Below are 22537 nucleotides of genomic sequence, written 5' to 3'. Positions count from 1 at the left end.
GAGCGAAATCGCAAGCGTGTACCTGAGGGCAGACCGCGGGCCCTGGCGTGGATCTGGAATTTGATCTCTGCTCTCTGTAATCTCCTGTAACTGAAAATTCAGTTTTTCCGGCTGCTAACTGCTTTCTCTTTTGCATTCCCATTCTCCAGCTAACTCCTCTCTGCGCTGCGTGTAGTTGGTTTGGTCACCTCACGTCAGTTTGTACCCTACTGTGACAGGAGTAAAGGCTTTTCTGAAAAGATTCTTAGCAGTAACAGAGGTAAATGAAATTCTTTTTTCCCTCACTTTTTTTAGCTACAGATTCTCTCTCCCCCTATCCCCCCCCTGCCCCCCCCCAGGAATGCAGAGAGAAATGGTATAGGCTATGTTCAGTAAGTCTCAAGAGAGAGCAAGTTCAAACAAGCATGTCACCTCCTTCTATTTCACCCTCTGATTCTTTTAAAAAGAAGTTAGATGTGGAAAAAAAGTCATAAGATCAACAGGCTTTAGACAGTCATCTTGTAAGTCAAGATGCTCCAGGATACAACGGTTTATCTTTAAAAACTCTTGATCTCTTGGACATCATTAGAAGATCAGAGGATCCTAAATTTGCCTCGTTATGGTTCTCAGTCAACAAGCATTTTGAAAGAAAGCCTGTATTTGCTTTATTATTTGTATACTGAAGGCAATTTATAGATTAGAATTGAATACGTCAAAATACCCGGTCTACTTATAGATACTAACATCGCCTACAGCTTTTTGTTTATGAGAACAATCTTTCTGTCTGTAGAGGCTTGAAGCCTTGTGTTAATTTTTATGAGAATTATCTGTTTATTTGTATAGGCTTGAAGTAAGTGTTACTTCTGCCTTGACATACCAAGGAATTTTTTTCAATCATGCTTTTCCCTCCATCTGAATTTTTTAGCCCTAGAAATGTGGGAATCTTTTGTTTGTAAGGGTTTTTTTTGTTTGTTTTCTTCTGGGTTTTTTTGGTTTTTTTGTTTTTTTTTTTAAACGTACTACAGTAATATCTATTCAGTAATACCCCGACTCAGAATTAGGAGCCAGGTACTGCAAACAAGTAAAACAAAACCTCAGAATTAGCTCAAGATGCCATGGATGAATACACAGGCAAATGTGGGTAAAATAATCTAACAATAACAGAGGCTTAAATACCTAAATTATTAATATTTCCAACCATTTTACAGCAATATCTCAGGTAAAGTTTCAATAGAAAGTTAAAAGAAGAAGGATCTTAGCTGGACACCTCCACAGAGTTCAGATTTAGCTCTGCTGAGAACAGAAACAATGCTGTTCTCTGTGCAAACTGCTGGGGAATATACCCATTTAGTTTAAGTGTCTGAATAATAGAGGAGCCCTCCCAAAAATCTAGGCTTTAACATGCAAATTTTTTAAAACTCCATGAGACTGGGAGCGTTCCAAAAATTGAGAGGTATTAATGAACATCTGATGGTGACTATAAACTCATACTTTGAGCCTCGACTTTTAGTAAGTTCGTAAGTAAAGCAGAAATACAAAGCATAGTTTAGATTTTAATTAAATTGCATGGACGAAATAGGCATATCTAACTCAGTCCAGAGAAATCAGCCAAACAGAGCTTTCAGAGAAGTATTACAAACACCATATCATTTTATTTCTGTTATAAGCTTTATATTCTTTTAGCAAGTTCATCCTTTGAACAGAACTCATAAAATATAAAGCAGAAACAGTAATACTGACTTATGTACAAATACTTAGGTTTTGTAAATATACATTTTAACAGATTGAGACAGGAAAGGAAAAAAATTACTTCGTCCGATTTCCTGCTTAACATAGATTTTTAGGTAGTATTTGGTACCTCATTAAATGTTTCTTTTAGAAAGACAGTTAATCGTAATTTGAAGAATCAAGAGATGAAGAACCCGTAAATTTTCTTTGGTAGTTAAAAATGTGTCTTATTTATAATTTGAATTAATCTGATTTTCTTTATCAACAAAGAGTGGGTTTTTTTCATACATGGAACATAGAAAGCCAATCATTTTTGTATTGGTAAAGAAATAAAATAGGCTACAAATATATTATCTATTCTATAATTAATTCTAGAGTTTCTTTATACAGTAATGAAATGGTCATAATAAAGAAATTATCAATTTCTCATACAGCTTTTGTTTGCATTATTTGACTGCACAGTTTTTGATTATGTGGACTTTCTCCCCTGCTTATCTGAGAGAATTCCTAAGTTTGGCTGGGGCCTTTAAGCGTTATGAAATAAGAATGAAACGTCAGGCTCAGGCCTTCCTGAATCATGGGCAATTCTTCCCTAAGTTCAAAGAGAAGCAGAAAAGGGCCTCTCAGCATCAGTTCTAGTTTTAAAATTAGATGATAACTTGTCATCACAAAAGATCAATTATACTTCGTTTTTCTTATTGGATATAAAAGCGTTAGTTCTTTTCATGTGAAAGAATTGCATTTTATATTACTTTTAATCATTCAGTTTTTCATGGTAAGTCTTTTTGAAGAGTTTGGTGCGTCTGAAAAAAAATCTTATTTCTGCATCCACTTATTACTGAGTGTATATTATTAATTTTAATTATCAAGAAAATTTGAAGCAGATTACATTGAATCATATGGCAAAAATAGTCCCATTGAAATGAGAAAGAGTACTTTGTGGAATCTCAAGATGGATAAGGGTGTTAGTATGGACCAAATAACCTCCCTTAAACATTTTTATTTCTCTTGTCCATCTTAATGAACGAATTTTTGTGCAACAGGTTCTAAGGTATACCAGGTAGGTTTTTATGGTTTGATCCGAGGTTAGAACAATGAATATATTAAAGAGACTCTGTCTATGATACTGTGATTTTTACGATTGGCTTGAAAAGGGTAGAAATCTTGTAAGGATATAGAGGTGAAAGATTTATACCTCTTCCTCTCTCTGCAAATATACTAGTTCCAACTTTTACTTAATTATTTTGATGTTTCCATTGTGTCTATGCTTTAAGTCTCTAGGTGCATTACAGAAGTTTAAAATCACAAATCACACAGTGTGTCCCATCTCAGTATTCTGGATAGAATGAAAAATTATCTAGCCAAACTTTTAACATCTAGAGGGCAATCTCATACGCTAGCAGTGCGGCTATAAATCTAGCAGTCAGAAGAACAAGTTCTGATTGTGGAAATTGCATTGGTTTAAAGTAAAGGAGTTTAAGTAAGCTAAGAAACTATTGTATTGCTGCCTTTTTTAAAGTTACCCTGTGTACTTTCTCTTGGGTTATGTAATTTTTTAATTTATGTATCTGGTGTTCTTTTATTGGTAACAAGAACTTTGTCTCAGCATATCTTATTCCGTCTTTATTGGCAGTTTTTGGTCTGGGAAGATATGTTTGTAAAAAGTATTTCATAATATTCCAGCACACTCCAGTCTTCAATTTTCACATTCTATATATACACATTTTTACTTGAAGGAAATCAGAAGTTTCAACTGCTATCAGTGGCGTTTTATACAGATATATACCAAAACCTATAGCATAAACTGCATTTCTTTAAGTGATAGTAGAGGACTATCCCTTGGTATGATTCCAAACTCTTTGGAGATCGCACTCCAGTATTGTTATACTGCATTTAGCATGCTGTGCCTCAGATCCAGCAAAAGTGATAGGACTAGGCATAATGCAGATTTTTCATAGATAACTGTAGAGCGGGTCAAAACAAGAACGCTTTAAACTAAAAATGATCCTCCTTTTCCTGAACTTTGAGGCTTAGATAAAAAGAGAACAAAATCCAAATCATGCCTGCTTTAAATTCAGTAAAGCCAAGATCACACCAGGCTGCCTACCTCTAATTATAATGGTTTTTTTCATGATCTTTGGTCTCTCCCCAACTCTTGACTTCTCTGATTTCATTCTCTCTTGAAGAGCATAACTTTCTCTTTAGGATTGTCGGTTCTTCTGTAATTGGATATTATCTTCATGTTCTAGTCCCATTCTGGTCAAATGGGTCCAAATTGCATATCACACATAGAAAGCAGGCAAAAGAATATATAGGAATAAAGAGCTCAAGCATATACTGCTATCCATCAGATTTGTTAATCCATCAGCAATTTATTTCTGAAGGAATCATTTTAAAGCAGCCAGAAGTTTATGGTCATTTTGAGTCTCATTTAAAAACAGTTTATCCTAATTACTTGGGTGATTAAGTTAAGACAGATGTATGAATGTAACTTATTCAACTTCAGAAATTCAAATTTCTACAATTGTACATGCTTAGACATCTTAAATTAGTAGCTGATGCAACCAAGACTTAGAGTTGTGCTAATATAAGATGGGAAGGAGGTGGCTAGTCTTGTGGTTAAAGCATGGGACTAGCTGCTGAGAGGTCTAGGTTCTATTCCTGGTTGTGTCACTGACTTCCTGTGGGTCACTAAGTCACTTAGCTGTGCTTCATTTTACTCATATATAAAATGGAAAGAATACTTACATTGCTAAAGCACTGTGAGACTGAAGTCACTAGTGTTTATATAATTATTTTATGCTCATAAAAGGACTTTGTATAACTGTATCAGCGGGTCAAAACCTATATTCCTAATGTAATTCCTTTCATGTAATTTGCTATGTCTTTCTCACACAGCAATTCATTGGTTCCAGTAAAGAAGACTAAAAACTCAAAAGTGTAAATTTTAACTTAGAGCATCTAGAGAACTTTGCTTCCAGGTTCCAGTTAAACATTTGTTCATGAAGAGAATTGAGTTTTCTCTATAAGAGTGTGAGAAAGGTAGTTTTGTGGTATTTACTCCCTCATAACTATTAAAAAAGAATTCATTCCCCCCCGCATTGTTTCTTTTGGAGGATTGTGTGAAGATCTCTTGGTACTTCCATTTCCTATAACCTTTGTCCTGTTTTATAGTTTTTATACATTGTTGTGATGGAATTAATTTGAAATACTATTTTTAAAATCCCTGCTTTTTACATATTTTACCCTAATCTCCAGGGTCCTCCAGATAGATGTAGGAAATACTGTCAGTCAACTAAATGATGATTCTGTAGAAACAGTATACACTGCAGCTACTAAATCCCAGCAAAAGTCATGAAATCAAGAGCATCTCCTGGTATACTGCCTGGCCTTAAGGATTAGTTTCTCAGCATTTCAGCCACAGTGGTATGGATCTCATGTTCATGTTACCAACTTTTATTTCTATTGCAGAGGGAAACTCTGGAGGGTTTTAAACCAAGGAGATTGGTGTGTCTTTCAAATGTCTGGTAAATTAGGTTTATACACTTAGATACTTACAAACATTTTAAACATTTTGTAATTCTTTAGGACAGATATAAAGACTAAAAGAGAATTAGATAGCATTCAGACTATCCTATAGATTTAATTATGCTAACTGAAATACCTTCATTAGTCTTTACAGCAAATGGGTTGCATGGCTTTCAATAACAAGACCAGACTAAATAAAGCAGTTTCTTGTTTGTCTTTGTAGTTAATATATATTACTATAACGCTAAACATCCTAAAGTTATGTCACTTTAGTAATGTTATTTCTGAAAGAATCACCAGGAGGAGTGGCGTAACAATAAAATGGAAGCATCCTTTTCTTAGATCTCACAAATTGTATTGCAGGGGCTTCTTTTTCCACAGAAGTTGGGACCACTGAGGTATACTCCAACAAAATACACACAAAACTCTGACTTCCAACTTTTACGCATGGATTCACAGGCAGTAGTGTGAGACTACTGACAGGAGCATAGTGAAAAAGTACATAAATATTTGTAGTATTAGGGCATAATATTTTTCAAATGTTGTTTTGTGTAAATGTACACAGATGCTAAATTCAAAGGCCTCAGATGACAGTTTCTACTGCGTAAACAATATCTGCTTACTCTGTGATTAAATCTTCATCTTAAAAATGTGCTGCCAACATGCATGGAATTTTGCTGCGCAGAGAAGCAGTAACTAATCCTTACCGATTGTTGAATTTTGTTTTGCAGAAGTACAAGAAAATAGAGTATGGTCAGGCCATACAGCTTGAAATAGCTATTATATTGAAGTCATCATGTTTCATTCATGCAAATAGTTCCATGGGTTTGTCAGCTGCTCTTCTGAACTGAATCTTATTAGTCTTTTAAATAAATCATTATTTTCATTTAAGATCTTAAGACTCGTAAAAAATAAAGTTAATAACTGGTTTTCAGTCTGTGCTAACCATTAGAGGATGCCAGGTAACTTTAGCAGTGAATCAGGGGCTATTTTGGGAGGAAAATATTACAATAATTTGCAGGAAATAACCTTTTTGTTCCAAAACAGCTGTCATTGAACACTATTATATCTACAACAATTAAAATTATCTTTGGTAACTTTTAGTATTTGGCATTGCTCCATTATTGTTCAGTTAAATATTTTTCAAGTATGTTAGGACTTCTGCCCACTGTGTGCTTGAAACCCTTCATTATCAATACAGAAGCTCACTCTCATTTTTGTCATATTGTAGTCTCTCATGGCAGGACGTGTAATATATTCTGTGAAGATTCTTTGCCGTTCTATAGAATGGCAACGGGACTTCTACTGAGCACTGATGACTCAACATTTACAGTATGGAATTTGCTCTTTAATATGAAGTATTGAATGCCAAAAAAAAAAAAAAAAAAAAAAAAAAAGAACGTACCAGCTAACGTATAAAGTGAATTAGGAAACGTGCAAACATCCTGGTGAATTTAAATAGCTGGTTGGATCAGAAATGGAGGAAAAATAACATTGGGTCAGGAACAAAACACAAAGCAGCCAGAAACCTTGTATTTCTAATTTAGGATATAAATACTCACTGCTAAAAAATTCTTTGTTACAAAATGTAATTGATTAAAAAAAGACAGTTTTAGGGGGTGTTGTTGGTTCATGGCTTTAATATGCTTCAAATACTAATTAAAAATATTTCCACAGTCTGAGACTTTTTATTCACTCAGATTGTAACTGTTTGATATGCAACTAACATTTTTTGTGAATTGTTTTTCAGAATGAAATCTTTATTATTTGTATTGTAATGGCACTTGTGATTCCTATTTATGGCTTTGAGTCCTCAGTATTAGCAGAGCAGAACTGAAAGAGTATGCTCTTCAAAGAGTCTGTCATACGTATGTAACATGGGGTAATGGTTTATTAATAGCACATTTGCATACTATGGTATGCTTACTTGTATTTGCATCAGTATAAGTTAATATAGAAGCATCCCTTCAATGTGACAGGTATCAGATGCCATCAAACTCATTTTTCTACATAAGATTTTACTCTGTGAACATAATTATTAGTATTTTCTTACCCTATGTATTGTTGTGTTAGCAAAAAAATGCAATCTTGGGAATATACAGAGGACATTGTGTTGATTTCTGGTATTTGAGTTTTATATATACTAATAAATAATAAAATGTAGCAGCGTAGTACACTGTGGACTAGAACCTGGCAACCCACTGTTGTTTCAGTGAATTAAAGTAAATTTAATCTGAACTCTCCTACTTTCATTTGAAAATTTCCGACATTTGGGCTGGATCAGCCCTTTATGTGTGTGTTTGTCTCTGTGGACCTTTCATTGTACTATGTACAGTTCTTTGGTCCAGCAGTTGAACCTGAAGTAGTACTAGATTACCAAAGTATAAAAAATAGGGGTAAAATGGTAGGACAGAAAATCTGATTAAATTGGGAAATTATAATTGAAATTTATTTTGTATTTCATTTATTCCAGCTCAAATATGCTTAGTTACAAAGTATCCACATATAAAAAATAGTTTGTGTTGTGTGAAGTTAGACTCTGCTAATTTTTTTTGCTCTAAATAGGTATCATAGATAATTCAACTTATAAATCACTGAAAAACCAAATTTTTTAAGGATAACATATAGTAACATACAGATAATAAAGTGTATCAAAAAGCAGGATTTTCTTATCGTAGCCTCTCTTCTTAGAGTACAACAGTACAAACTGGGTCACAACTGAAGTTACGTTTTCAGTAACAGCTGGTTTTCCACAATTTGTTTTTTCAATAGTCATTTACACCTGCTTCAGATGAACACAGAGTGAGCAAAACATCGTTTTAAATGTGAGTGAAAAAATTTTACAGCTACTTCTTCCAGATAGACCACAAAAGTTTCAACTCACTGGGGAATAGCTCTGATAAATTCAATCCTAGAGATAGATGGATTACTATTGAGAGAATATGGAAGTTGCAACAAAAAAGCTTATTGGGAAAAAATGGCTTGTTTGTAGACTGTGACTTGGACAGCTTTGTTCTTCAAGGACATTTTTGCGGCACGGTAGAACAACTTCTCATCTAAATTACAGTAGTATATAATGGAGTGAAAGCATAACAACAAATGCCCAAGGTGTGAAAAGCAAAATTTCAAATTTAATATTCCATATTGTAATGCTAGATGCAGAGGAGGAGTATTGTAAGATTTTAATTTTCATTGTGATTATCGGGAGAAAAAAAGATAGCAAAATGACTTTTGTCTCTAGATACATGTCCAGAAGATTACTAAAAATGGGAAAAGATGTTATTGGTTTTAAGAATTTAGCCTGTTCCTCAGAATTAAGTTATTAAAACTGCTAATCTTAGCTCAGAACAAAGAAGTGATTTAGGGTAACTGCTCTCACATATGGCAGCAAACTCCTTCCATTCTATCTTTTCTGTCTCCAGTTTCCTGTTTACTCATTACACAGCTCCAGTCTCTTTTTGTCTGGAGTTCTTTATTCATGAGTGTACCTTTTTTAATTTATTTGATTTTTTTTGGTTGGAAACCTCAGCTCCATTTGTACAGGTTTTTACCTCAGCTCTTTTGTTATATAATGTGCCCATTTTTTAAATTGTATTATGTGATCTCTTATGGTCTGACCCGTTTAGCAGCTCAGTTTTTTAAATGTTCTGAAACCTTTCTTTAAATTAATGTTTGTATTTTTGAGAAACAGTCCTTGTAAAAATATATGCATTTCTATTACTGGCAGTATTTTTTGAAACAGACAGCAGTATATCTTATTTCCCAGTTATGTTAATTTGCTTCTCTAACACTCTGAATCCACTTAAATTGGGAAAATAAATAATTATTTCTATTAGCCAGGTGAAACTAGGAATATGGAAAAGAAAATAAGCCAACGTGCTATGAGATCTGAGGGTATGACAGCAAAGCCAAATGTTAAATTCACCTCTTCCTGAATGTATTATCTTTCTGTCTTTTAAGAATGATTATCTAAATATTTTATATTCATGTTTCTAGAAGATCTGGTAAAGTTATTTATCAGACCATATTTGTGTATTCCTTCACAGGTATAAAACCATTTTATAGATATTCCTTCTCAACATTTTGAGTAGTGTTGACTTCCAGCTACACTTTTACTTTGCACTTTTACACTGTACTGCTTTCCCATATGACAATTATCTATCACCCTTAAGCTTAAGTAACAACAGTTGAGCTGGTGCTGAAGCTCTTCCATATGACCATTTAAATAAATTATAAAACTTCCCCATAACTAATTTCAAATTGAAATACGTCCCTCAACCCATATTAAAAGTAGAGAGTTGCCCTGGATGTAAGCCAGTCTTTTAAAACCCCTTTTAAGTGAGAAAGGGCTAAAATTGATTTAGTATCTTTGGTTTGCTTAACTGTCTTCTTTTAACCGTTGGGTTTCAGTTGGAGAAACATTATCAGTCTGCCTACGCCCCCAAGCTTTTAAAAATCATTTCTTTACACTTTTGTTTCTATTAAAAAGGCAGCCACATCACTCTTGCTGATGCATTAAGACAAAGCACAAGTGGGCATGTCCTGCTGTCAGAAATGTGCACACATGTGACTTACAACAGGAATTGTGTGGGTGTCTGAGATCAGAATTTGGTCCAATGCATGCTCTGCCTGAATTAGCATCCCCTTTTGCTGTGCAGTAGCAAAGAACTTCACCCAATGTCCAAAAAAGGAAAGAGTGTATCGTGATCTGCAAGTGCGCAGCTGGGGTCCCAGGGGGTCTGGCTGGAGCCCTCGGCAAGTTGGCTTCCTGATGGGAGAGTGAGAAAAGGGAAAGGAGGGAAATTTTCTAATGTAGTTGATAAATTGTGTGTATGGTAGGGGTGGGGTCACAGACAAAAGAAAAGAAGGCTTTCTGAGGTTTCTTATAACAAGGAGCAGATTTTCTGTGTTCTTCTGACCTCATTATTACATTAACTGAATCACTGTCTTGATTTTCTTTTTGTGCTTGGGGAAGCAAGGAACTAGGAGGGCTTTTTGATCTCTCCTGGGTACTTTGCAGCAATGATTCCAGGTGTATGCTTCAAAACGCATCTTTTAGAAAAAAGGGCATTAACGAGAACCAGTTGTCTCTTTCCCCTGCTGATTCTCTCTGTTGTTTCGATTAGACACCTTTTCTGTTCTCAACCATTGCTAAATGCCACTAAAAGTGATTACAGACTAACACAAACTAGTTAAGTACTTTCTTAATCTAGAAATTTATGCTTATTATGTAGGGCACAACACTAACAACAACAAAAATCCCAAACATCAAACCAAAAGTAAAATAACTGTCAGAATCATGATTAAAAAGACTTTCCAGAGTGTTTAGATTGATTCACATAATAAAAAACATTAAGCAAAACCAAAATTAAAGAAGGGTTGACTTCCTAGGTCTGCATTCTACTTGTATTTAAACACAGATCTCCTCTTAACTTTCAAATCATCCCTTAGAAAAGCCTATACTTTCTGAGTCCTAGAGACACAATAGAAAGACACCTATGTACATGCTGCAGGCTGCAGTTTGCCTGAGCTGAGGGAAATGAATCTTCTTGAGTCCTGGAACTTTCTTCCATGCCTGAATGGTGCATCCTGTGATATATGTTCCCGAACATCCCATTTCTCCTAGTAAGAAACTGGCCAATCTAACAGTGGGAAATGAAATTCAGAGGAATAATTCCCCTAAAAAATTAGGACAGCAGTTGGTGGAAGAAGGATAGCTACACTTTGATTAATCACCTTCTAGCCAGCGATGTTTCAGAGAAGACAGACTGCAGGTGGGGAAAGCTGTGTTTTAGAGAGGACCTTTCCAAGACATGTATGTTTCTAGGTTTATTTCCTAATAATGTGCCTTTAAAACCACTGACATCAGACCTTTTGGAGAATAGTTTTTCCAGCTATAGAATCTCCAGTTTTAAAAGTTTGTTTGTTTGCAATTTTGTTGTTGTTGTTGTTTTCTCTTTTGGTGCTAAATTTTTTAAGTCTGCTTTGAGCTTTCTAAAAAGGACTGCATTTCTTTCATATATGATGTTACCTATCCTGTGATTAGAAAAACTGGCATTAGCGAGACATGTTGAAGAGAAACTTAGACCTGAATTACCTATCGTGTTCCCTTAGGTGAATGTCTTTCACTGGTAGTTTATGGGCAGAAACGTTAAACATTAAAAATCTGCTCAATTGTGTACAAGATTCTTTGTGAAGATAAATGACCCTGTAATAACTTAAACTCTTAAAGCAGATGTTAATTAGGCTGTGAGTAATTTTTAAAGCATTGCCATAGTGGTAGTTTCCAGAATGTCCTCTGCTCAAAGTGGAATTTGGGAAATTCCTTTTACAAAGTGGCTTTAGTTATTCCTGGAATATAAGTGAATAAAAATGTTTCCCTAAATCATTACTTTTTAATGTTATTTTAGCTGCTTAAACCAGTGAGGTGATTTGACCTGTTTATGGACTTCCTTAAAGGATAGAGCTGAAGGATAGAGCTGTATTCTGAATGATACAAAAGCTGAGGAAGTTTTCTGTGTCACCAAAGATCTTGTGTATTCTTTGTCAATTTTAAAAGTAGCACTGTAGTACTAGGACTTAGACCACAATCCCACACATGTTTACATGTCACTACCATGGAACAACTCACATTAATGTAGTTATTCGTATGTGTGTGTCAATGACTGCAGGAATCAAGACTTCAAGTTATATCTGACAGTAAGATGAGCAGAATATAATCTCTTGCTCCTTTTCTCATAACTATGGGTAGTCTCTGAGGGGGTGCTTTGCCCCAGCTCTTTGTTTTGGTTAGTGGTCTGCGGTCCATTATGGAAAATAGGCATTTGTGAACTGAAGGAAAAAACCCGGTTATTGTCTGCAACTTTGTTTCCCAACTCTGAAAAGCTGTTTCAGACTCCTAATGCAACTATAGTTGCATGGATGAAAGTTAGTAAGCAGACAGAAATACCCATTCCTACTAAAAACTAAAACATACCTCTTGTACAGAAAAAACCACCTTCAAAAATGGAAACTGTGAGTGACAGCTTTTGCTTGGACTTCTAAGCACATGCTTCCTAACTGTGAGGGAGAGGAAGATGCTAGAAAGTGGCAAAGTCATGAGGTGAGAGAAGTAGCTTTTATAAAGATATTAAGTTCTAAAAGATGTTCTATACACACTTGCTTTGCTCAAGTGTTAATTTGTGCCTGAAAATGACCCTCAACTTGTCCTCCTTATGGATGACTTTTCCCTGAATCTTCTCCTTTTCTGTGGACAATGAGGTGTTCTTTTATCTTTTCTCCCTGGGTAACTGTGTGCCAGGTATTTCTGCCTGGCTTCTTTGTTGGTGGCTCATGATAAAATGTTAAGACTGAGAAAAGGTCCTGACATCTTTCTGCACAGAAACTTTGCATTACCAAAAGTTTTTGATTGATGTAGGATCCTATTTTGGCTGTATGTGCCAGAATGGATTTACAGACATGGCAAGGAGCATCATTATGTTTGATTTCAACAACACCAAAGAATCCATTTACCAATGAGATAAGAAGTGATGGAATATTAGTAAAAATAGGTAATGTTTTCTGAATTACTTAACAATTTAAATGGGCTTCTACATTGCAAAGACCATTGGAGGACTATTGATACAACTTAAGTGTAATAGTGTGTGGGAAGCTGTACTAGAAGAAAGTAAGAGAGTTGCACTACACTTTACAGCATTGTTACAACTTGTAGACGTCAGGGACTTGGACCAACCTATAGAAGGTAAAGGTCAATTAACTCAGTAACTGTCTATGCAGGGAGGGTTCTTCTAGCAGTGGAAACTGGAGAAAGATGGTAGAAGAAACTGGTAGAAGATGTAATACTTACGATTTCAATGACAGATTCAGATTAAGAATATAATTGAAACAAGTCATCTAGAAAGTGGTGTATTACTACTCAGAGCCTACAAGTTTTAATATATCTCTAGAAGATACGGTTGATTATCAAGAGTTAGTTAAAGGCTTGATAGAGCAATTTCTGGGGAGGTTTCTATGTCTTCGTATTATGTGGGAGATCAAATCAGATAATAATCTTTTCTGTCTTTAACATCCACAATATCTGTCTTTATGTGCCTGAATTTTGAAGACTGGTAGTATCAAGCAGTTATTTGCCTTTGTCTGGAGTTGCTTTGATGCATTCTTTCCACTATGGTAAATAATCTAATGAATAGTGAAATCCATGTAATCTTTCTCTTAACATAAGATTTATCATCAGGTGGTTTTTTTTCCCTGTACATTTCCTTCATTCCTTCCATAATCTAAATGAAAGAACATCAATGCCTTCATAGCTGTTCACAGTATTTTATTCCCTATGCAATACTACTTCTGCTTTATAGTTTAAGTCTGTGAAATTCTGTATTTAATCTTAGCTTCCTAAATGTTTAGATTTACCACTTTCTGGTTCTTCTCTAGTTTTATATAAATGTGAACCATTTGGCACGTCTGACATCACATATTCTGCCAAACAGCAGAGAAGCTAATTGAAATACTCTGAGTGTTTCAATTTCAATCTGTGGGCCAAATTCTCAGTTGTCATCAACTCAGTTGTCGTAATCATGGAGCTCCACAACAGTACGTGGAAATATGCCGATACAAATTGAGACTATAGCCTACTATCTGTAATTGAGATCCGTTGTTTAGTTGCCTGATGGAAAGGAAATTTTTTTTACATCCTGATGCTGTTTTCTCCAGCAACATGGTTTCTCAGTAATTGCCACCTTTGTCCTCCTCATTACAGAATGTGCTATATCTAGCAGCTAAGATGAACTGTTGTACCATCCAGGATTGAATGGGGCAGCGGTCACATCCACTCTTGGCAAATAGTTTCAGCCTTGGATCCTGTTTCTTGTATCCTGATGCTGAGAGTTCTGTTTACTACAGTTTTCACAATAGCCTTTGAGAACGAGTACTCTTAGAACACAATAGCATACCTCCAAGAGAGTTGCCAAGAAGAAAAAAAAATAGACTTCCTTCTTTGGCAGTGGTAGAATATAGGTAAGGCTAAGCAGCATTCTTAGCCAGCAAGAAGGGCATAACAATATCTTTTGACTCCAGTAGCTCAAATGAAGTTTCCTTTGAGAAAATGCATTTTTCTTAGACAAGGGGAGTCTAGAATGACTTTTCTTGTTAAAGAAGATTGCATATAGAGGATAGAGGAAAGGAGGATGGAATTCAAACATTTAAGGAGAAAGGAAACTATGGACATCTCGTAATTCTCAACCTGCTATAGACCATAGATAGCAAGAAATGCAATTTGAAATAGAGGATGCCGTGAGTGCCTATGAAAAATAATAGGACATCTTGTTTATAGGCAGTGTATTGCAACTGCTTATTTAATATCATTAAGAGAAATTTTAATACGAAAAATAGGCTATGAGATCATAAGTACCCATGAGATGCTTCTGGAAGCATAGGAACAGTCAGAGAATGAACCAGAATGTACAGGACGACTACTCCTCATCAGGTAGGCTGCTACTTGACCTAGTTCCCAAGAATTTTTTTCTTGTATGGGAGAAGGACAGAGGGGTTGAGGTAAGAAGGAAGGAGGATATCCATGCTGCTTTTTTCTCATCTTCCCTGGAGAGTGGAGAAAGAATGGTATACCTGCCACTGAGGTTGGGCCTGGAGACCAACCATAACTCCTTTTAGAAGCAACATGGCAGAGGTAATGGTGCTAAAGGACTGTGAATGCTCTTTGGTTTATACCGTAAGGGAGAGTGTATCAGTAAAGAGCTGGAAGGATAAAATCTAAATGAGGATACTTTATTGGGAAAGGGAAACAGAAGAGGCAGACATAGAATAAAGGAAGAAATAGGAAGAGAAAATAGATGAGTAGAGAAACTTCAGCTTCTGGTTTCCCAGTCATTAAGATTTCCTTATAGACTGGTACAGATTTTAGCAGCGTGGGTGCTGATGTTGAGTCGGCTACCAAAAATGAGAGCTGTAGTCTCATAACTCAGGCACTAGCCTGATTATGGCTGTTGTGTATGCATGAGACTTTTTCTTTTTTTTTTTTTCAATTATAGTGTTAGTTTTGTTCATCTTCAGCAGCATTTACAACAGAATTAGTCAGACTTCCACTCAACTCAAAAGACATGTTTTTTAAATTAAGCTTCAACCAAAGAACAAATGGATTTAAATAACAGGAAAAAATGTTTCATAAAACTTTGAAAAGTTCAGTAAAGCCCCAAACTTATAACTTCTAGAGGTCTGATGAAATCCCCATACTGTAGCCTCCTTTTTTCCTCATCTCAGCTACCCTGAGAAGGACTTCAGTGCCACTGCTTTAATTCCCAATGCCTTTGAAATAAAATAGGGCTTGTGCCTTAAACATGTCTAAATCTTTCCATAATCTCACCTTCTTTATTCAGAACTTCTAATGTCTGTGTTTCAGTAATTACACTGAGGGTGCTGGAAATTGCGACAACATCAATAAGAGTATAGGTGAGATATACATGGGTCATCCATAGGGCAGGTGTACCCTGGTAAGGCATGTTGGAAACTTTTTCACGTTATACTGGCCAGATGCAGCGATTGCTCTGGGGAAGGGGAGGATGAGAGAATGAGCGTGGGCGGTACACGGGAATTCACTCTGGTTGGCTGAAGGCTCCGCTCTAAGTAGAAATATGCTGACTTTTGTATGTATGTGATAAATGTGTTTTAAGAATAGCAGTGATTTCTTAATCCAGTTTTGCAAGTACAAACAATTACAATGCCTTGTAAAATAGTGGCTTAGATTCCATAGTCCCAATGTAACAAAGATCAAACTGCTTTTCAGCTTCTGATGATCATTTTTACTCCTGTTTGAAGGAGGAGGGGAAGGAATACCGGAGTTTGAAATCAAACATTTATAGCTTAATTTCTTTATATGAACTTTCGGGGAAAAATGCAGAAATGGATCCTACTATTTTATTCTTTATTCGTGGATGGCAGTAAGCGTTGGTGGCTTTAAACACAGTTGCTGTTTTGTGCTATAAATTTGATACGAGTTTTCTGACAACCCAGTGTATATTGAAGTACAAAAGAAAAGCATTTTAGTTCTTCAGGACAGAGCAAACCAGTTTTTTCTTAACACTTTCTACATTAGTGGTGGGATTTGCTGGATTGTGCTGTTCTTTTTAAGACACATGGGAGATGAAACTATTTTATTGCTATATGTATGCAGCTATATTTCAGTTTTAAAAGGGAGAGGAAAGCATATAATGACATTTAAGCTCTACATGCCCAAAAGAACCCAAATCTGGATCTTCAGTTAAAATAAGAAATGTGCATTACTGAGGTATTCTCTTTTTAAGCCCAGTCCCTAATGAACGGTGCTGCAGTGGCATTTGAAAACACACAGAAAATAAATCAGCACAATGTGACACTGTTGGCAGGAATATTTTTTTTTATGTGTAAGATAATCCCAGGACTGATCTGGCATATACTGTCCGAATTGTCTTGCATCCCAAGGGTGAGTTACTCTTCTAACACAAGGCTCAATGTTGAAGGTGTTTACCCTTTTAAAGTAGGGATTACAGAATCTATATACAAAAGTACAGGGTAAAAAATTATGAAAATGTGTTTTGTTTTTTTAACTGGGATGCTATAATGTTATGACTTTAATTGCAATTGTATCTTTCCTATAGGTAGTGTAGCCAAGATCTGTTTCAGAGCCCATGGGTGGAAAAAAACCAAGCCCTGTTTCTCTTCTTTTTCTGTTCCCTCATTTCCCTCCCATCTCCCTATTGTCAACTGGGGGAAATTGGCAATGAGGTTGTGTGTGTGTGCACTTGGGTTGGGGCCAGAGGAACAACCCCAAAAGCCTCCTTCCTGCAGCTGCAATAAAAAAGAAAGTGAAATGTAGTGTGTGCATATATTCAGCCAAAGAACTTGACATGAAAATTTTAATTGTAGGGGTGTTTTTTTCTTTTTTTGGTTTTTTTTTTAGAGCGCTATCTAAGGTTTTTCCTTTACACCAGGCTTTTAAAATCATGCATTAATTTTCAAAAGGATTTTGCTATCATAGGTAAAATACAGGACATGATTTGACTGTATTTTTGTAGGTCATTCAGTTATTTGTAGCCCACTGTCTCTCTGTTACTCATATTATTTCCTCTTTTTGCAAACCCTTTTCATATGATTTCTTATTGTCTGGAGGCAGAAGTTTCCAAGCTAATGCTGCCCAAGCCGAGTTTAACAAAGAGTAAAAATGAGGAAATGATTAAATGTATTTAAATTTTATCATGCTTTCAGTTGTAATAGCATTGGGACTCTCTAACTGCCATATAAGTAGTTTGGAACAAAAACTAATACATGTTTGTTGCTGTACCACATTTAGTAATAACCTCAAATTTCCTTATGGCTATGGGCAGTAGAATTTGTCCGATCGAGAAGTGTACACTTCCACTACTCGGTGAGGAGTGACTCCCCTATCTGCTGCCAAGTATAGGGTTCATGGCATGTGATTAAGCAATTACACATGCCATTGCCCCCTGCTGGAAAGCATGCGAAATATTTATTTCTAGGTAGAAGACACTTGGGGACAATCTTTTTTTCTTAGTTATTCAGGAATGAATGTCATGGTAGACATGTCCCTCCTTCCAAATTGATGAACAGCTTCAGCTTTCAAGATTGAAACTGAACTTAGTAAATAGATTTAATAGCAGTGTCTCAAAATGTGTTGTGGTATTAAGACAGAGGAAGCTTTATTTTAAAACTAAAAGAGAACTGAAAGCTGCCTTATTGAGATTTGTTTCATGTATCCACAGTGTTGATCTTCTAAAAAGCATTTATTGGTCTTTTCTTTAATATTTTACATTTTGGCATAATAATAAGCAGCCACTCTATCAGACAATATAAGTTCAAATTCAAGACATAGGTGTAAAGGTGTAGAACTCTTATGAATAGTTACAAATGAACTGAGATTAGTTAGTAGCCATCTTACAAAATCAATAAGTGATTTCCTAAGTGTTTGCATCAGACAAATGGTATCGTGTTTTTCTGACGTTGGTGGAACTGGGTGTGGCGGCAGTTGTTGAACTGGTATAATGCCTTAGTTTTAGTGATTAATGTAAAAGCAAGGAACTTCCAACATGTGAACATTGTATTAACAGCAGCTCAGCCAACAGTGTAATGACTGAAACAGTCACTGAATGACAAATCATTAGTTCACTACATAAGCAGTACTACTTTCAGGATCTCTGTGTGTTGCAGAAGGGATAAGATAGCAGACAAGTTAATTAATGTATCCTACTAATTTTCCCTCTTTTTGATTTTGTTTTTGATAATATTCAGTATCTTTACAGAAATTTTCACTGTGAGGTTTTTTCCTTCCAAAATATGTGGTAATTATATTAATATCAGGAAGCCAACAGCCAAAGAACAGCTACAGAGTATCTCTAGTGAGAAGACAGCAACAGACTTGGAAAATCCACTCTCACCCAACCTGCTGAGAGAAGAGAGAGGATAGGCCTTTTATGTCGAAGTGAGTTTTGGCATACGTTTTCTGTACACTGTTACAAAAGCTTATAAGCTCAGAGTAAGAAATAATACAGGTCACTGAGTCCAATCACATATGAATTCCATATATGGTGTGCATTGTGAAGCAAGAGGCTGATGTGAACTGTCCTCTCTCTTGGTAATTGAAAAGCAAGTCTTTGGAGTAAGAGGCACAGAACTAGTAAACAAATATACATATGTAAGGTTGAAAAATATTTCCTGAGCATCTCATACTGATATTTTTTGGTTTTTTAATTTACTCTGCTTTTGGGAAAATCCTCTTCCTCCCCCAGAAGCATGAAAGACTCGCTCACCTATGGAACAGCTCACCTATTGCTCTTCAGTGTGTTGTCTTGGAAGGGTCCTATAGCCTCTTGATCTCCGTTGACCAACGTTTGGTCGCTGTGGTTTATCTTTCACAATGGAACAAGTATATTAGTATTCTGGTATGCTGTTCATTTCATTGCCACTTTTCCTGTAAGGCAGCATAATTGGTCATAGCTGGCAGTTACCTGCTTTTCAGGATTTTTTGGCAAAATAACTCTGAGAAGATAGCTGGTGCTTCGGACAGAAGGGAGGCTTCTGATTTTTTAAGCAGCATGTTTCTACTCCTCTTTAGCCCTGAAATTTTTATTGGTGTCTTGAAAATTATGGAACACAGCATTTGCATTTGGGAAACAAGTATTTCCTCCATTAAGAATATACCTTGTGAAATACTGATACGCATACTAACCCACACTTCCATTTCTTTAAAATGTAAATGATCCTCGTGCTGGGTAATAATCAATTTTGCAAAGTTATGGCCTTTTCTGGCTTGAATCCTCCTTATAGTACACACCTGATTTTTAGCCTTCATTGATATTAAAGTAAGTGTAATTGGCTTGTAAACGCATTGCACTCCTTTTGGTGTGGGTATGCTTACCGTAGCAGATTGGGTGCCAATATTTCACATAGAAAACCAGTCTCCTCAAAGCCCAGTCTGTTCCAAGAAAGTGACCGACTCCTACAAAAATGACATAAATTAGTTTAATTATTGTAAAACAACTGTCAACACTGTTGCAGCAAAATCAGCTAAATAAGCAGAAAATCACTTAGCCTTTTTTGTGTGTGTCAGAAGCTAAGTAACTGGGGGTTTTGATCAGTTGTGCTGTTAAATCACTTTCGATGCTGATTCAAAAGGGCATGTTGCTGAAAACCACAGCTGGCATTAAGATACTTTTCTAGATTAGATGACAGATTGTATTTTAGAACTGTATTGTGCAAATCGGGCACAAAAGTTAGTCTTGACTTCATCATTATTTCATTGCCTATTTCAGAGTTATTGAACTTGATGCAAAGGAAATGGCAGACTTCAAAAATTGTTTTTAAAGTTCCTTTCAGACTTCATGAATATAACCTAGAATATGCAAGTTCTTTTTTCAGGACAATGAACAGACTTTCTGGAACACAGTATAACATTTGACAATGATTGATTGATTTAAATGAATGGTTTTTTTTCTTGTCTGTGTCAATTTTATCCCCATATGTTTGTAATTGTTAGGGTTCTTTTCAGAGTCCTTTTCTAAGAACGAGGCTAACTGGAAATGTAGCTTTTAGATTTTTCCAGTTCTTGAAGACCACTTTTTAAATGTAGCATAGCCCAAAGGAAATGTTTGGTCTGTCATTGTCTGATGATGAAATTTAGTCAGTTAAGGTCTTGTGATATCTTGTTAAAGTATGCACAGATTGTAATTGCTTCCTGTCAGTGGTCAAGGAAGGGATTTAAATATTAGAAAGCAGGGACAGAATGGAAAGTAAGGTGTGATGGTCTGAGTTTTAGTCAGAGGGTGCTGTAGTTTTGAGAGTAGAGGTGCCAACCTCAGCTGATGCTGAGTGGCGAGGCAGAAATGTAGATAAAAGGCCAGACACAAGTATAAACTGCCCGCAGTTGGACGTTAACTCCAGCACTCAATGACATGCCAAACAATCAGCAGAAGTCTCCAGGAACAGGTATAAATTTTCCTGATTCTACTATTTCTAACCCAAACTGACTGATTCCGTGCAGACTAAAATCAAATATCCAGGTAGATTTACTCAGTTTTCACAAGTCTTTCTTGTGAGGAAAGGAACATAAGCATGCATCTTTCACAAGTAACTTGCACAGTTACAATCCTGTTTCAGAAGCAACTTTGGCAATCCTGCCACATTAACTTTAACCTGGGCTGGCTTAACGTAATGGGTGCAAACTCATTACTTAGAGGGAAGAAGAGAAAGACCACGAGAACTGTCCTGCTGGGACAAACCAATGGTCAATATAATTCAGTATTCCATCTCTGACTAATGGCAATATGAGCAGATAATAAGAAAAAGATATTTTGCATAGTTAATTTTGATAATCATGGTACTTTAGTGTAGTACCCAAAATATAGACTACTGATTAATGAGAATTTCCTGAGATGTTCTTTTTCTCTTTGAACTTCTACAGAATGGACAAAATTCTGGTTTGAGAGCGCCCAAATCACAGAAAAAAAGGACTAATTAATCGCCAGAATTACCAGGAATGTTTGCTCTCACAATTAAATTTTAATTCCAAATTAGAATTTCCTGTGCTATGTGTTGTACTAACTTGCAGAAATGAGCCGGTAACTCACTAGGGAACAGCTGCTGAGCTGTTTAAACAAATTTCCTGCTACTACTGCAAAGAAAGCATGTGCTACAGTGCTATCAGTGAACTTTGTATGGCTCTTATTCTACTCTGAATAAAGGCTGTCAAGCTATTTCTGAGAAATCTAACATCCCCATTTTGCCTGTTTCATGGCATTTTAAGAGAAAGTATTAGTGAAGGTTCACCGTCTTCCAACCGGAAAGAAAATGGAAACACATTCTTCTGAATTGCTGAGTCACTCTGAGACTCTGAGCCAAAAGCTGATGCAATTCTTCTTTTATCACCGGAAGATCTCTTTGGTAATCACAGACACACCTCTTATTTCAATAGCTTTGGTAAAGAACTGTTGATTCCTCAGACCTAACCCAGTGTGTACAAATCACATTTTTGTTTTCTAGTCCCAGTCTCTAAGAATAAAGTTTTAAAACTTGAGAGGCTGCAAGGGGCACATATCTAAGGAAATTTAAGTCTTTTGCCATGGAATTGCAAGGTGGCTTATGCACAGAAATCCACAGCAAAAGTACTTCTAAAATGTGGAACACTATTCTAATGTTTTGATGTGTATTTAATTCTTAACACTAGTTAAAAGTCTTAATTTTGTGCTGTTTGCCACAATAATCTGTTTTTAATTGTAGCAGAAATTATTTGAGCTGTAACTGAGTGTAAATACAAGCACTATAAAAGAACAAATTCTCCATTTTCAGTCACTTCTCTAATGTCGTACATAATATCAGATTGTATCATTATAACTAAGCAATTTCTGTATGTGACTAAGTAATGTTTTGTTACCAATGAGACGAGGACCAGCAATGCTGTTTCTTTTACTTTCTGGGATCAGCTTGATTAAGGAAAGATGATACTGTCCTAAGAAGGTTAAGCTTGACCTGGAAAGAATTGTAATAATAATTTTACTAACTTCTGCATCAAAGAAATAAGCCCAATGTTAGCAAAATGTTAAGCTGGCATTTAAGTTGGCTATAACATTAACATAAATGAAAAGTTACAGGCATTTTCAGGAGAGCTGAGAGAAATGAGAGATCGATGTATTGCTTGTTTTACTGTTAGAAGCTCTCCAGTTTAAAAAATAATTGATATTCCTTCTTCCACACCCTTCTGCCATAATTATGTAAAGAATCTGGATTATGCTTCCGACTTGATTTA

The 22537-nt window shown here is 35.8% G+C and overlaps 1 protein-coding gene across 1 annotated transcript in view; it reads right to left on the bottom strand.

Moving 5' to 3' along the window:
- Positions 1–20905, bottom strand: part of PPARG (peroxisome proliferator activated receptor gamma) — an 82248-nt gene extending 61343 nt beyond the window's left edge. The window contains exon 1 of the mRNA XM_050904747.1: positions 20900–20905. The gene's annotated coding sequence lies outside the window, so the exon portion shown is untranslated. The remainder of the gene's footprint in view (positions 1–20899) is intronic.
- Positions 20906–22537: the final 1632 nt, after the last annotated feature.

The sequence above is a fragment of the Gymnogyps californianus genome, chromosome 13, assembly GCF_018139145.2.
Source record: "Gymnogyps californianus isolate 813 chromosome 13, ASM1813914v2, whole genome shotgun sequence".
Taxonomy (NCBI): Eukaryota; Metazoa; Chordata; class Aves; order Accipitriformes; family Cathartidae; genus Gymnogyps; species Gymnogyps californianus.
Note: the sequence above shows the minus strand (reverse complement) of the source record. Positions and strands in the feature narration are given on the sequence as shown.